The sequence below is a fragment of the Pristis pectinata genome, chromosome 2, assembly GCF_009764475.1.
Source record: "Pristis pectinata isolate sPriPec2 chromosome 2, sPriPec2.1.pri, whole genome shotgun sequence".
Taxonomy (NCBI): domain Eukaryota; kingdom Metazoa; phylum Chordata; class Chondrichthyes; order Rhinopristiformes; family Pristidae; genus Pristis; species Pristis pectinata.
Window position 1 is genome coordinate 5,600,739 of NC_067406.1, and position 16,103 is coordinate 5,616,841.

Sequence of the window (16,103 nt, forward strand, 5' to 3'; positions counted from 1 at the left end):
GTTTATTTGAATGTGGAGGCTGGTGGGGTAGAAGGTGAGGAGAAAGAACCCCATACTTTTTCTGGGTTGGAGGAGAGATCACAAGACAAAGGAGCAGAAGTAGGCCATTTGGCCCATCGAGTCTGCTCCATAAGCTAAACTAAAAATATCCCTATCTAGCCCCAATATCCGGCCTTATCCCCATATTTCTTGATACCTTGACTAATTAGATACCTATCAATCTCCTCCTTAAACGCCCCCAGCGATTGGGCCTCCACAGCAGTATGTGGCAAAGAATTCCATAAGTTCACTACCCTCTGGCTAAAGAAATTTCTCCTCATTTCTGTTTTAAACGGGTATCCTCTAATTCTAAGACTGTGCCCTCTAGTCCTGGACTCGCCCACCAAGGGAAACAGCTTAGTCACATCTACTCTGTCCAGTCCTTTCAACATTCTAAATGTTTCTATGAGGTTCCCTCTCATTCTTCTGTATTCCAGTGAGTACAGTCCAAGAGCCCACAAACGCTCATCATATGTAAGCCCTTTCGTTCTGGGAATCGTCCTCGTAAATCTACTCTGAACCCTCTCCAACATCAGTACATCCTTCCTAAGGTAAGGGGCCCAAAACTGCACACAGTATTCCAAATGAGGCCTCACCAGTGCCCCGTAGAGCCTCATCAACACTTCCTTACTTTTATACATTATACCTCGTGAAATGAATGCCAACATAGCATTCGCTTTCTTTACTGCCGTTCCGACCTGGTGGTTAACCTTTAGGGTATCCTGCATGAGTACCCCCAAGTACCTTTGTACTTCTGTACTTTGAATTTTCTCCCCATCTAGATGATAATATGCCCATTTATTTCTTTTTCCAAAGTGTACAACGGCACATTTCTCAACATTGAATCTCATCTGCCATTTCTTTGCCCATACTCCTAAACTATCTAAGTCTCTCTGCAACCTTCCTGTTTCTTCAATACTCCCTACTCCTCCACCTATCTTGGTGTCATCTACAAACTTAGCCACAAAACCATATACTCCATCATCCAAATAATTGATGTACAATGTAAAAAGAAGCGGCCCCAACACCAACCCCTGTGGAACACCACTGGTAACCGGCAGCCAACCAGAACAGGATCCCTTTATTCCCACCCTTTGCTTTCTGCCTACCAGCCAATGCTCCACCCATTCTAATATCCTGCCTGTAATTCCATGAGCTTTCATCTTATTAATCAGCCTCTTGTGTGGCACCTCGTAGAAGGTCTTTTGAAAATCTAAATACACAACATCCACAGCCTCTCCCTTATCCACCCTACCTGAGATTTCCTCAAAAAAACTCCAATAGGTTGGTCAGGCAGGATCTTCCCTTCATGAAACCATGCTGGCTTGGACCTTGCAAGTCTAGGTATTCCATAACCTCACCCTTGAGGATCGATTCCAATAACTTTCCCACCACTGATGTCGGACTAATAGGTCTGTAATTTCCTTTATGTTGCCTCCCACCTTATACAGCAGAACTACATTTGCTACCCTCCCAGTCCTCCGGAACCATGCCGGAGCCTATTGATTCCTGGAAAATTATCACCAATGCCTCCGCAATCTCTAAAGCCACCTCCTACAGAACCCGAGAGTGCACTTCATCCGGTCCGGGAGACTTATCTGTCTTTAGTCCATTTAGCTTCCCGAGCACCTTCTCTCTAGTAATCTTGACTGAACTCAGTTCTATCCCCTGAGACCCCTGACTATGATGTCCTCCACAGTGAAGACCGATGCAAAATACTCATTTAGTTCCTCTGCCATCTATTTGTTATCCATTATAATCTCTCCTGCACCGTTTTCAATTGGTCCTATGTCAACCTGTGTCTCTCTTTTACTCTTCATACATCTAAAAAAAACTCTTAATATCCTTTTGAATGTTATCTGCCAACTTCCTTTCATAATTCATCTTTTCTTTCCTAAAGACATCCTTAGTTTCTTTCTGTAAGTTTTTAAGTTTCTCAGACTTTGGTTTTCCCACTAATTTTTGCTTCCTTGTATGGCCTCCCTTTTGCTTTTATTTTAGCCTTAACCCCTCTCGTTATCCACATTTGTACCATTTTTCCATTCATTACCTTTTTTCTTGGGATATATCTATCCTGCATTTTCCTTATTTCTTGTAGAAATTCCATCCATTTCTGCTCTGCCATCCCTCCAACTAACTTACTTTTCCAATCAATTTGGGCCAATTCCTCTCTCGTGCCACTATAATTTCCTTTGTTCCACTGAAATATTGATACACCTGCTATCAACTTCTCCTTTTTCAAATTTGAAACTGAACTCAACCATATTGTGATTGCTAGTTCCTAATGGTTCCTTCACCTTTAGTTCCCTGATCACTTCCGGTTCATTACTCAGCACCCAATCCAAAACAGCCGATCCCCTGGTGGGCTTATCAACAAGTTGCTCCAAAAAGCCATCCCGTAGACATTCCATAAACTTACCCTCCTGAGATCCACTACCTTCCTGGCTTTCCCAATCCACCTTCATGTTAAAATCCCCCATGATTATCTTGACATTGTCTCTGACACGCTTCTTCTATTTCTAACTGTAACTTGTATTCCACATCCCGGCTGCTATTAGGGGGCCTATATATAACTGCTATTATTGTCCTTTTACCCTTGCCATTTCTTAGCTCCACCCATAAGGATTCCACTTCTTCTGACCCTACGTCCCTTCTTTCTATTGATTTTATATCATTACTAACCATCAGGGCCACACCACTCCCTCTGCCTACCCGCCTGTCTTTCCTATACACTGTATACCCCTGGACATTCAGTTCCCAGTCGCATCCGTCGTTAGGCCATGACTCGGTGATTGCCACAATGTCATATTTTTTTAATCTGTAGCTGTGCCACTTTATTTCTAATGCTACGTGCACTTAAATATAGTACATTTAGACTAGTATCTGCTACCAATTTTGCGGTATTTTTATTGTTCAGCAAATTATCCTGTCTTTTCACCTGCCTGTCCTTCTTACCATCTTCACTGCACACTGTCTTGGACTTGTTCCTATATACTTCTTCCTCTATCCTAACATCCTGGTTTCCTTCCCCCTGCCAAATTAGTTTAAACCCTCCCCAACAGATATATTAAACATGCCCGCCAGGATATTGGACCCCTTGGAGTTCAGGTGTAACCCATCCTTTTTGAATAGGTCATACCTCCCCCCAAAAAAGGTCCTAATGATCCAAGAATTTGAAGCCCTGCCCCCTGCACCAGTTACTCAGCCACGCATTCATCTGCCTGATCCTGCTATTCTTTCTTTCATTAGCATGTGGCACAGGTAGTAATCCTGAGATTAGTACCTTGGAGGTCCTGCTTCTCAACCTTCTTCCTAGCTCCTTGTAATCCTCCTTCAGGACCTCTCTTTTTCTACCTATGTCATTGTACCAAGACTTCTGGCTGATCACCTTCTCCCCTCAGAATATTCTGGACCCGGTCAGAGACATCCCGTACCCTGGCACAGGGAGGCAGCACATCATCCGGGTATTGTTGTCGGGTTCGCAGAATCTCTTATCTGTTCTCGTCACTATAGAATCCCCAATAACCACTGCATTTCTCCTTGCCCGCTGGACCACAGCACCAAGCACGGTGCCAAAGTCCTGTTTGCCATGGTCTTCCTCTGTCAGGTCATCCTCTCCAACAGAATCTAAAATGAGATACCAATTTTTGAGGGGGACCGCCACAGAGGTACTCTACAAATTCTTTATAGCTTCTGTCTAGCTCCTCCTCACTCTCCCTAATCAACCGAAGGTCATCAAGCTGCAGCTCCAGGTCCCTAACATGATCCCTGAGGAGATGTAGTCCTCCGGGAGGCTGGTAGTCTCCCAGGGTCGCCACATCTGGCACTCCAAACATAAAACTAATCCCAGATGCGTACTGCTATGGCGCTGTCTAATGCTACTAAAATAAATAAACTAGTAATTTACCCCCCCTCTACAAATCTCGCCTCTTACCTGTTCTCACTGAAGCCTGTTGAGCTGAAGCCTTATCACTCTGACTCTGAGAGGTGTGAGAGCATGTGTTGGAAATAGAACAGTCGTGGTTAAAAGCCCATGGTGGAGGGGAAACGATGATTAAGGGGGAAAAATTTATCTTGAAAGAAAAATACAAAATTCTGGAAGCACTCTGCAGATTAGGCATCATTTGTAGAGAGAGAGAGGCAGAGCCTGCTTTTCATGTCAATGATCTGTCAGAACTGTTCACTGGAACCCTTCATCACCAGTTCTGACCTGAAATATTGACTGATATTATTTTTCTTTCCACAGATGCTGCTTGACCTTTTGAATATTTCTGGCATTTTTATTTTGTTTTTGGTTTGGATTTCCAGAATCTACTGTCTTTTGCTTCATTTAGACATTGTTAAAGCACTAGTGTGGCAGATCTAGTGTAGTCATGATCAGAAAAAAGACTTCAGAACACTACAGCACAGTACAGGCCCTTCGGCCTACAGTGTTGTGCTGACATTTTATCCTGCTCTAAGATCTATCTAACCCTTCCCTCCCACATAGAGAAGATGTAGCAGAGCCAGAAAAGTTGGGAGAGTGGGATGGAGTGCTTATGGGAAGCATGATGGGAGGAGGTATAGTCAAGAAAGCTGTGGAATTGTGTGTTTTTAATAGATATTGGTTGCTGAAGAATGCATTTAACTTTGTAATGAAATTATCCATGAGGGCTGAAACCAGTTTTGCCTTTTACATGCAAATCAAATGAGGTTGAGAAATTTTGTGTTTGTCTGCTTCTGTATGCCCCTTTCGCCATGATTTAATTGATATATATGTACAGTTACTACTGATTCTAACAAATTGTGGTAATTAACAACAAGGAAGGATCATAAATTGCAATTGGCCTTCAAGTTTTTAGGGCATCACAAAGCACTTCACGGCAATGTAATTGCTTTTGAAGTATATCGTGTGTGCTCAAGTTAGTGATGAATTGCAGTGGCTTACTGTTTAAATTATTGGCATCCAGAGGCCTGGACCACTAATCCAGAGATGTGTATTCAAATCCTTCTAAAGTGGTTGGGAATTTAATTTCAAGTAATTAGTTAAATCAGAAATCTGTGAAAAAAAAAGCCAGTAACAGCAAGGAATGAATCAAAGAGTAAGTGGTGCAAAGTATACAAAGTTTCAGTGTCTTAAAAGGGATAGGGAGGGCGGAGGAGAGGAGGAGGGGTGGTGATACTGGTCAGGGACACAGTTACAGCTGCAGAAAGGGTGGATAATGTAGCAGGATCCTCTCTAGAGTCAGTATGGGTGGAAGTTAGGAAAAAGAAAGGAGCAGTTACTCTACTGAGAGTATTCTATAGGCCCCCCTGGTAGCAGCAAGGATGCTGTGGAGCACATCAGGAAGCAGATTTTGGAAAGGTGCAGGAATAACAGGGTTGTTATTCATGGGAGACTTCAACTTCCCAAATATTGATTGGCACCTGCTTAGTACCAAAGGTTTAGATGGAGCAGAGTTTAAGTGTGTCCAGGATGGATTCTTGTCACAGTATGTTGACAAGCCGACTAGAGGGAATGCCATATCAGATCTACTTTTAGGTAATGAACCAGGTCAGGTGACAGATCTCTCAGTGGGTGAGCATTTGGGGGACAGTGACCATTGCTCCCTAACATTTAGCATTGTGATGGACAAGGATAGGAGCAAAGAGGACAGGAAGATATTTAATTGGGGAAGGGACAAATTATGAGGCTATAAGGCTAGAACTTGCGAGTGTGAATTGGGATGACATTTTTGAAGGGAAACGTACTATAGCGATGTGGTCATTGTTCAGGGATCTCTTGCAGGATGTTAGGGATAAATTTGTCCCGGTGAGGCAGAGAAAGAATGCCAGGGTGAAGGAACCATGGGTGACAAGAGAGGTGGAACAACTAGTTAGGAGGAAGAAGGCAGCATACATAATGTTTAGGCAGCAAGGATCAGATAGATCTCTTGAGGAATATAGGGTAGCAAGGAAGGGGCTGAGGAGAGCAAGAAAGGGACATGAAAAGACCTTGGCAAGTAGGACCAAGGAAAACCCCAAGGCATTTTTCACTTATGTGAAGAGCAGAAGTCATCTCTGATGGGGAGGCCACATTATTTGCATACCCAACATCAAATTTCCTAATGAGGCAGTCATCTCTGAACTCCAACATTGTGACTGATAAAGAGTAGAAAGGGGAAATATTCAACAATGTTCTCAAACCTGCCTTGAAAAAAATATGTAATGAGAATATTTGACCCATGACCATTGAAAATGCAGAAGAACATTCAGAATGGCATTGAGAACTTTGAGCCCATCTGTTGGGAGAACACAGAAGCACAATGCAAATGGCAGAAGGACCACACCACCTTCCGAACTTACCATTTGCTGTCCTGCCAAGCACTGCCTGCCCCATGCATTGCAGAATCTGAAGGCTCCTCACTGGCTTCATCACCCACCTCTGAATTCTCAGAACTGTAGGGGGAAGCAAGTATTCTGAACCCTGGAGGAACTGCCCAAGATGACTTCAATAAAGGCCTTAGTCAACAGAGCTCTGGTTCAACAGCTCCAAAACAATGGCACCATAAGGTTGGGAGTACAATGCCAGTATCAATTTGAAGGTTAAGAATCTAGGTGAAGAACCAAGCCTGATAATGCAAATAGTGCAGATGTTAAACTTTTTTTTTAAAAAGAAACTTATAGATCAAGATAACCAAGTATTTTTCTGTATATGAAGAGTTAATAGATTTTCATCACGATTATCCATGCATTGTGGGGAGCATAAAAGCAGATAGACGTGAAACCACTAACTGCATAGTTAAACACTGTGTGGGTGTGCATGCTTCTCGTTTATTTTCGAAATGAATGAAAATTGATGATATACTTGGCATTTTAAAGGGACAAAAGAAAACTAAATGGAAATCGAGTGGAAAATTTTCTGCTGAAACGGTTAAAGACATAGCTGCCTAATCATGTCCACCTTTTTACATTATAGATGCCCACAATTTATGGTTCTGGTTTTAAAATGAATATTGGGGCTTTAGCATTCCTTTTTTTTAATCAGCAGAGATGTGGTTCTTACCTTGGCCTAGTGCTTTCCCCTATATAGTTTCTCTTTCAGTGGGTATCTTTTGTGTATAATACAAAAGATGATATAAAATATGCCCATCACTCTCCCAAGGAACTTCCACATCACCAACACTGTTTATTTCAGCGTTTTCCCAAGACTTGTATGCAAAAGAACAATGAATTGACAGATGCTGTTGCCCATTAGAAGAGCACAAAGATTCTAAAACTACTTCCTACTTCTGTCATTCACTGACCCTTGCATTACAAGGGGGTTGCATTGCCAGAAAACTGCCCACATCGCGATTTTTCCACAAGGTGTAGCCACATCATTTGCGCACGTGTCAAGAAATGCAAGTTGAAAAAAAATTTAAAATTAACGTGTTCCATGAGAGCAAATTTTAATCCATATCTCAGATTTTTATTTTGGTAGTGATTTGTGAATTCCATAATAGGCACATTTCTGATACCCAAACTGCTATAACATGAGAATTGCCTGTATAATGAATTATGATTTGCCATGATGAAATTCTCCTGGTCACCCTCCAAAGCTCCATGCAATGAATTTTGGACTCTCTCACCCCACCCTGCTGTCCCTTCCTTTGGCTGCATTTCTTCTTTAACTTGTGTTGTTTTGGTCTGTTCTCTTGGTCTTCAGTTGAGTTATATTGGGAGACCAGGCTCCTTATCTATTATTAGTCAAAGTTGATATGGTTGAGGCACAGCTGTATAGCGGTTAGTGTAACGAGTTCAATTCTGGCCGCTGTCCGTAAGGAGTTTGTATGTTCTCCCCGTGTCTATGTGTGTTTCCTCCGGATGCTCCAGTTTCCTCCCACATTCCAAAGGCATATAGGTTAGGAAGTTGTGGGCGTGCTATGTTGGTGCCGGAAGCGTGGCAACCCTTGCGGGCTGCCCCCAGAACACTCTACGCAAAAGATGTATTTCACTGTGTGTTTCGATGTACGTGTGACTAATAAAGAAATATCTTGCGTCTACAACATTCTACTTTAATTAGGCATATTAGATGCTGAAAGGATATTCCCGATGGCAGGGAGTCCAGGACCAGAGGTCCTTAAGATATCTTATCTTGGTTATTAGCAACCCTTTTAAGTGAGAGATGAATGAAGAATAAATGAATCGGCTGCTGGTACATGGTCATCAGTCAGATCACGTTATAAAATACAAAATGTTTCAAATACTCTATAGGTCATGCAGCACCTATGGAGAGAGATTGAGGACCTTTGAGTTCTGAGGAGAGGTCTTTGACTTGAAATATTGTCTGTTTCTCTTTCCAAAGATGCTCACTGTTTTGCCTCTCATTCTAAAATGCTTTTATATCTGCATCATATCAATAGCACATGGAGTACCATAGGTATCAGTGCTGGGGCCTCAACTATTTAAAATCTACATTAATAACTTAGATGAGGAGACTGGAGTGTACTTCAGCCAAATTTGCTGATGTACAAAGATTTTGAGGAGGACAAAAAGAGCCAGCAAATAGATGTAAATACATTCAGTAAATGGGCAAGAAGTTGGCAGATGGAGTATGACGTTGGGACATGAGGTTTTCCACTTTAGAGGAAGAATAAAAAAAAGTATTGTTTAAATTGAGTGAAACAGCAGAATGTTGTGGTACAAAGGATCTGGGAATCCTGGTGGTTGAAGTGCAAAGGGTTGACTTGAAGTTACTAGCAAGTAATAAAGAAGGATAAGGGGTATGGAATATAAAAGCAGGGAAGTTTTGATGCAGCTCTACAGGGTGTTGGAGAGACCACATGAGTACTGTGTACTATTTTGGTGGTCTTGTTGTAGAAAGGATATTGGAGGCAGGGCAGGGTGAAGTGGTTGATGTAAGAATACACTTTGAGCAGTAGGGCCTAAACTCATTGGAGTATAGAAGAATGAAAGGTGGTCTCATTGAAACACAAATACTATTGATAGCTCTCAACATTTTCACAGTTAAAAGAGGGACAGCAGTATTTGCTGCCAAGAATGGATCAGCCATGATTTTATTGAACGTTCAAGGATGCTTCAAGGGCTAATTTACTACTCCTGCTTATGCTCTGCTAAAATATGTCACTTCACACTTCTCTGTATTAAATTTCTTCTGCCAGTTGTCTGAGCTTTCCACTGTCCCTGTCCTTTTAGCAGTCTACTATCATCCACTGCACTGTTGAAAACACTTCAAAAAAATATAGATATTTGGAAATTTTACCCAACACAGAGACATAAATGCTCTAGCACAGTGCTAGCTGCTCACACAGTGATTCAAAGTAAACCACTCACCATATCCGCAGAGTTTGTTGCTTTTCAGTTCTGGTTTTGAACGTGTTATCTGCAGTTCTAACCATGGCTTTCATGACACAGTTCTGTGCATGTTGTTTTGTTCCTTGGGAGATGCTGCCTACTCTTCCAAGTAATTGGATTTCTTTTGCTGGAGGAAACCAACATCTCCATCAGCTTGTGCCATATGGTGTGAGGCATACTACAAGCTGTTTTTATCAAGTTTCATTTGGTGTTGCTGAAGCCTGGAGTCTTTTTTTAATCCAGCTCTCCAGCTCTGCCACTTATGCTGTTAGATCTGTATTCTGTAGACTAGGTTATAACCACACTGACAGGAACTTCTGGTTGGAGTAACTGGATGGCCAGTTTGGGCCAATTATCTAATGGCTAAAGACAGATAATTCATCTAAATCTTATGTTTTATTAGGATTGTTTTAAACCTTACGTGGCTTGAAGTGACAGCTTTAAATAAATATTTAAAAATTAAATGCTGCCTCTAAGGGAGCTGTAGAAAGGGAGGATGTCCTGGAGGAATCGTCTACTGAGTCAAATGTGGGTGGAAGTCAGAAACAGGAAGGGAGCATTCACTCTATTGGGAGTATTCTACAGAGCCCCCAATAGCAGCAGAGACACTGAGGAGCAGATCGGGAAGCAGATTTTGGAAAGGTGCTAAAATAATAGGGTTGTTGTCATGGGTGATTTCAACTTCCCAAATATTGATTGGCACCTTATTGTAAAGGGGATAGATAGGGCAGAGTTTGTTAGGAGTGTACAGGAAGGATTCCTGACACAGTATGTGGACAGGCCGACCAGGGGAGAGGCTGTACTGGACCTGGTACTAGGCGATGAGCCTGATCAGGTTTCAGATCTCTTGGTGGGAGAGTATTTTTGAGACAGTGACCATAACTCCTTGACCTTTACCATAGCCTTAGAAAGGGATAGGAGTAGATGATATGGCAAAGTATTTAATTGGAGGAGGGGGAATTATGCTATTAGGTAGGAACTTGGGAACTTAAATTGGCAACAGATGTTCTTGGCGAAGTGCACAGCGGAAATGTGGAGGTTGTTTAGGGAGTACTTGGATGGGGTTCTGGTAGGTTTGTCCCATTGAGGCAGGGTAAGGATGGTAGAGTGAAGGAACCGTGGTTGACAAGAGATGTAGAATATCTTGTCAAGAGGAAGAAAGCTTGCCTAAGGTTTCGAAAGCATGGATCAGACTGGGCCCTGGAGAGTTACAAGGTAGCGAAGAGGGAGCTTGAGGGGGAGCTAGAAGGGACTTAGAGAGCAAGGGGGCATGAGAAGTCCTTGTTGAGTAGGATTAAGGAAAACCCCAAGGTGTCCTACATGTATGTGAGGAATAGGAAGATGAGTAGAGTGAGGGTAGGACCAATCAGGGATAAAAGAAGAAACTTGCCTGGAGTCGGAAGAGGTAGGGGAGGTCCTTAAGAATGCTTCAGTGTTCACCAGTGAGAGAGACTTTGACATTTGAGAGGATGGCACACAACAAGCTGATACGCTAGGGCATGTCGACATGAGGAAAGAGGATGTGCTGGAACTTTTGAAAAACATAAGGATAGATAAGTCACCAGGGCCAGATGGGATATATCCAAGGTATTTACTGGAAGTGAGGGAAGAAATTGCTGCGCCTTTGGCGATGATCTTTGCATCTTCACTGGCCTCAGGAGTAGTTTCAGATGATTGGAGGGTGGCAAGTGTTGTTCCTTTGTTTAAGAAAAGGAGTAGGGATAACCCAGGAAATTACAGACCACTGAGTCTTATTTCAGTGGTGGGCAAATTACTGGAGAAGATTCTTAGAGACAGGATTTATGGGTAATTGGAGAAGCAATGCTGATTAGGGACAGTCAGCATGGCTTTGTGAGGGCAGGTCATTCATCATGAGCCTGATTGAATTCTTTGAGGATGTAACAAAGCACATTGAAGGTAGAGCAGTGGATGTGGTGTACATGGATTTTAGTAAGGTGCTTGATAAGGTTCCTCATGGAAGACTCATTCAGGAAGTCAGGAGGTATGGGATCCAGGGAAACTTGGATGTGTGAATTCAGAATTATAGAACATAGGACATTACAGCACAGTACAGGCCCTTCAGCCCACAATGTTGTGCTGACATTTTATTCTGCTCTTAAGATCTATCTAACCCTTCCCTCCCACAAGCATTGGCTCGCCCAAAGAAGACAGAGGATGGTTGGAGATGGAGTATATTCTGCCTGGAGGTCGGTAACCAGTGGTGTTGCACAAGGATCTGCTCTGGGACCCCTGCTCTTTGTGATTTTTTTTAAGTGACTTGGATGAGGATATGGAAGGGTGGGTTAGTAAGTTTTCTGATGATGCAAAGGTTGGTGGTGTTGTGGATAGTGTAGAAGGTTGCTGTAGATTACAACAGGACATTGATAGGATGCAGTGCTGGGCTGAGAAGTGGCAGATGGAGTTCAACCTGGATAAGTGTGAAGTGATTCACTTTGCAAGATCAAATTTGAAGGCAGAATACAAGACTAATGGCAGGACTCTTAGCATTGTGGAGGAACAGAGATTCTTGGAGTCCACGTCCATAGATCCCTCAAGGTTGCTGCGTAGGTCGATAGGGTTGTTAGGAAGGCGTATGGAGTGTTGGCCTTCATTAGTCGGGGTATTGAGTTCAAGAGCCGTGAGGTAATGTTGCAGCTCTATAAAACTCTGGTGAGACCACACTTGGAGTATTGTGTTCAGTTCTGGTCATTTCATTATAGGAAGGATGTGGAAGCTTTAGAGAGGGTGCAGAGGAGATTTACCAGGATGCTGCCTGGATTGGAGAGCATGTCTTAAGAGGATAGGTTGAGTGAGTTAGGGTTTTTCTCTTTGGAGTGAAGGAGGATGAGAGGTGACTTGATAGAGGTGTACAAGATGATAAGAGGCAAGATCGGGTGGACAGTCAGAGACTTTTTTCCAGGTCGACAATGGCTAACACGAGGGGGCATAATCTTAAGCTGATTGGAGGAAAGTATAAGGGGGATGTCAGGGGTAAGTTTTTTTACACAGAGAGTTGTGGGTGTGTGGAACGCACTGCTGGCGGAGCTGGTGGGGACAGATACATTAAGGACATTTAAGAGACTCTTAGCCACATGAATGATAGAAAAATGGAGAGCTACTGTATATGGGAGGGAAGGGTTAGACAGATCTTATAGCAGGATAAAGTGTCGGCACAACAACGTGGGCTGAAGGGCCCTGTACTGTGCTGTTATGTTCTATGATCTAAATGCGTGCTAGATTTAAACTAGATATCAAATACAAAATGGGAATGCCAGCTTCTTGGTAGTTGATTGTTTTACCCATAGTAATTGGTTTATTATTGTCACATGTACCTTGATAGAGTGGAAGGACTTTGTTTGCATCCATCCAAACAGCTCAGTCTACACCTAGTCCCTTGAGGTAATACAGAAGGAAAAAGAGCAACAGAATGCAGAAACTAGTTTTAGGGTTAGGACACGGTAGGTAAGCAGTTAGCTTAACGCTATTACAGCGCCAGCGACCCGAGTTCAATTCCGGCCACTGTCTGTAAGGAGTTTGTACGTTCTCCCCGTGTCTCCGTGGGTTTCCTCCGGGTGCTCCAATTTCCTCCCACATTCCAAAGATGTACGGGTTAGGAAGTTGTGGGCATGTACGTTGGCGCCAGAAGCTTGGTGACACTTGCGGGGCTGCCCCCAGAACACTTTACGCAAAAAGGTGTATTTCACTGTGTGTTTCAATGTACATGTGACTAATAAAGATATCTTTATCTTAGAGTTACAGAGGAAGTGCATTGTGGGTAGACAATAAGGTATAATGGTGAGGTAGATTGGGGAATCGGGAGTTCTTTATCATACAAGAGGTCCATTTGCTTTCAGTCTTATGGTGGCGGGATGGAAGCTGCCCTTGAGCCTGGTGGTACGTGTTCTCACGCTTTTGTATTTTGTGCCTGATGGAAGGTGGGAGTAGTCTTTGATTATGTTGTCTGCTTTCTTGAGGCACCGGGAAGTGCAGACAATCAATGGAGGGGAGGTGGTTTTTGTGATGGACTAGGCTGAGGATGTAGTCTTGCGGGGCTTATTTGAATGTCACAACTTAACTTGGTGTGTACTCTTCCAGTGGACATGTACCTCTGTGGATAGCTTTATAATAATGGTTTGGCAGTTGATAGCAGTTGTGTGCTATTTATGTATTGATGGTAGACTTTAATGCAAATAAAACAGCCTCCCAGCGTTTAGACAATATCTGATCCACATTTTGATGTTATCTTTATAAAACCTAAAATGAAAGTCCATCCATTTAGGGTCATAGAGTTATACAGCAGGGAAACTGGTCACTCAGCTCAACTGATCCATGCCGACCAAGATGTCCCATCCAAGCTAGTCCCATTTGCCAGAGTTTGGCCCATAACCTTCTAAACCTTTCTGATCCATGTACCTGTCCAACTGTCTTCTAAAAGTTGTTATTGTACCTTGCCTAACCACTTCCTCTGGCAGTTCATTGTGTTTTTCAAAAAAAAATCCTCTCCCCTACCTATGCACTCCAGTTCTTGATTTCCCCAACCCCTGGGGGGGGGGGGGAAAAGACAGGGTGCACTCACTTTATCTATGCCCATCATGATTTTATACACTTCTATAAGATTGCCTCTCAGCCTATCCAAACTCTGCCTATAACTCAGTTTCTCAAGTCTTAGCAACATTCTTGTTTATCTTTTCTGCACTCTTTCAGGTTTAATAACATCTTTTCTGTAGCGGGGTGACCAAAAATAGTATTCCAACACACCACTAATCATAAGCCTCCAGTCTGAGAAACAACCTTCCACCATCACCCTCTGCTTTCTTGCATCAAGCCAATTGTGTATCCAATTAGCCAGGCCTCCCTAGATTCCATGCAATCTTACCTTCCAGAGCAGCCTACCATGTGGAACCATATTAAAGGCCTTGCTGAAGTCCATATGAACCACATCTACTGCCCTGCCCTCATCGACTTCCTTGGTCTCAAAACTCAATCAAGTTTGTAAGATGTGATCTCCCAAGCACAACACCATGCTTACTACCCCTAATCAACTCCTGTCTTTCCAGATGTACGTATATCTTATCCCTCAGAACCGTCTCCAGTACACAGATGTTAGACTTGCTGGTCTATAGTTCCCAGGTTTTTCTTTGTTGCCCTTTGTAAGTAAAGGCACAACATTTGCTACCCTCCAGTCTACCGGTACCTCACCCATGGCTACTGATGATGCAAGTATCTCAGATGTGGAAGCGATAGAGAGGATGCAGAGGAGATTTACAAGGATGCTGCCTGGAATGCGTAGCATGCCTTAGGAAAGCAGGTTGAGGGAACTCTGTCTTTTCTCCTTGGAGAGACAGAGGGTGAGGGGGGACCTGATTGAGGTGTATAAGATGATGAGAGGTATTGATAGGGTAGATAGAGGCTTTTGCCCAGGGCTGAATTGGTGGCCACAAGAGGACACAGGTTTAAGGTGCTGGGGAGTAGATATAGAGGAGATGTGAAGGGTAAGTTTTTTTACTCAGAGAGTGGTGAGTGCGTGGAATGGGCTGCCAGAAATGGTCGTGGAGTCTGATATGATAGGGTCTTTCAAGAGACTTTTAGATAGGTATATGGAGCTGAGTAAAATAGAGGGCTGTGGTTAAGCCTAGTAACTTCTAGGGTAGGGACATGTTCGGCACAGCTTTGTGGGCTGAAGGGCCTGAATTGTGCTGTAATTGTTCTATGTTCTAAGGGCTTCCACTATTTCTAGCCTCCCACGGTGTTCTTGGATATACCTGGAGATTTGTCTACCTTCATACTTAAGACATTTTAATTTCATTGTTTGGAATATTGCTGGAGATCCAATAAATCACATCAGTGATGGGAATTTCTAGTCTTGCAGCAAGCAGGTGGAAGAAAGGCTGAATTTTGTTTGTGAGGATAAATTGGATAAAAGCCTTGAGGGAATCTTATCTTACTGAATTTGGACTGTACTTGATCTTGAGCCTTTCCCAGTGTAAAAGACGGGGCAGTTTTAATACTAGTTTGTCATCTCATTTTGAAGTTGTTGCTGTCTTGATATGGATTACTCATCTAATATCTGATTTGTGGAATATAATCATATTACAGACTGCACATCTGCAGATTGAGCGTAATATAAAAGAGGTAAATCGGTACATGGTTCTCAGTGAATATAGGCTTATGACAGAGATTCTAGAGTTTTGGTTGGGGCTACAGCCCACCTGAGTTTATGAAAGGAAAATCATTCTTAACAAGTCTGATGGAACTTTGTGAGGATGTAACTGGTAGAATTGATAAAAGGGAACCAGTGGATGAGGTGTACAGTAACTGACTAGCAGATTTTCTAGAGTATTGGATTTTACTCCTTTTTAATACCCAAATGCACTTTTATTTCACTTTTTAAACATTTTACACAGTAGTTTAATATGTTTTCAAAGGAACAGGAAATATACAAGCATTCCTGACCCCAGCTCTGGGTGTAAACCTACCCTGGTGTTATGGACCCCAACCCTGGCTCCAGGCACACACCCAGCCCATAGTCCACATCCTGATCCTGGCCACGCTTCAGACCTCAGAGTCATAGAGAGAGACAGCACAGAAACAGACCCTTAAGTCCACTGAGTCCATGCCTTTACACTATTCCTGTTTTATCGTCCCCATATTCTCATCAACTCCTTTCAGATTCTACCACCCACCTGCACACAAGAACAATTAACCTACCAAGTCACATGTCTTTAGGATGTGGGAGGAAGCAAGAGCAC

The 16,103-nt window shown here is 42.9% G+C and overlaps 2 protein-coding genes across 4 annotated transcripts in view; one reads left to right on the plus strand and one right to left on the minus strand.

Moving 5' to 3' along the window:
• The window catches only part of LOC127580023 (uncharacterized), a 399,650-nt gene that overhangs the window by 341,436 nt on the left and 42,111 nt on the right, over positions 1-16,103 (minus strand).
• sema4f (sema domain, immunoglobulin domain (Ig), transmembrane domain (TM) and short cytoplasmic domain, (semaphorin) 4F) overlaps positions 1-16,103 on the plus strand; it is a 166,986-nt gene that overhangs the window by 31,625 nt on the left and 119,258 nt on the right. Inside the window, exon 1 of one of the 3 annotated variants that reach the window (XM_052038555.1) lies at positions 500-590. The exons of the other annotated variants lie outside the window; for them this stretch is intronic. The gene's annotated coding sequence lies outside the window, so the exon portion shown is untranslated. Of the gene's footprint in view, positions 1-499; positions 591-16,103 lie in introns of those variants that run through there. 3 annotated transcript variants of the gene reach the window in all.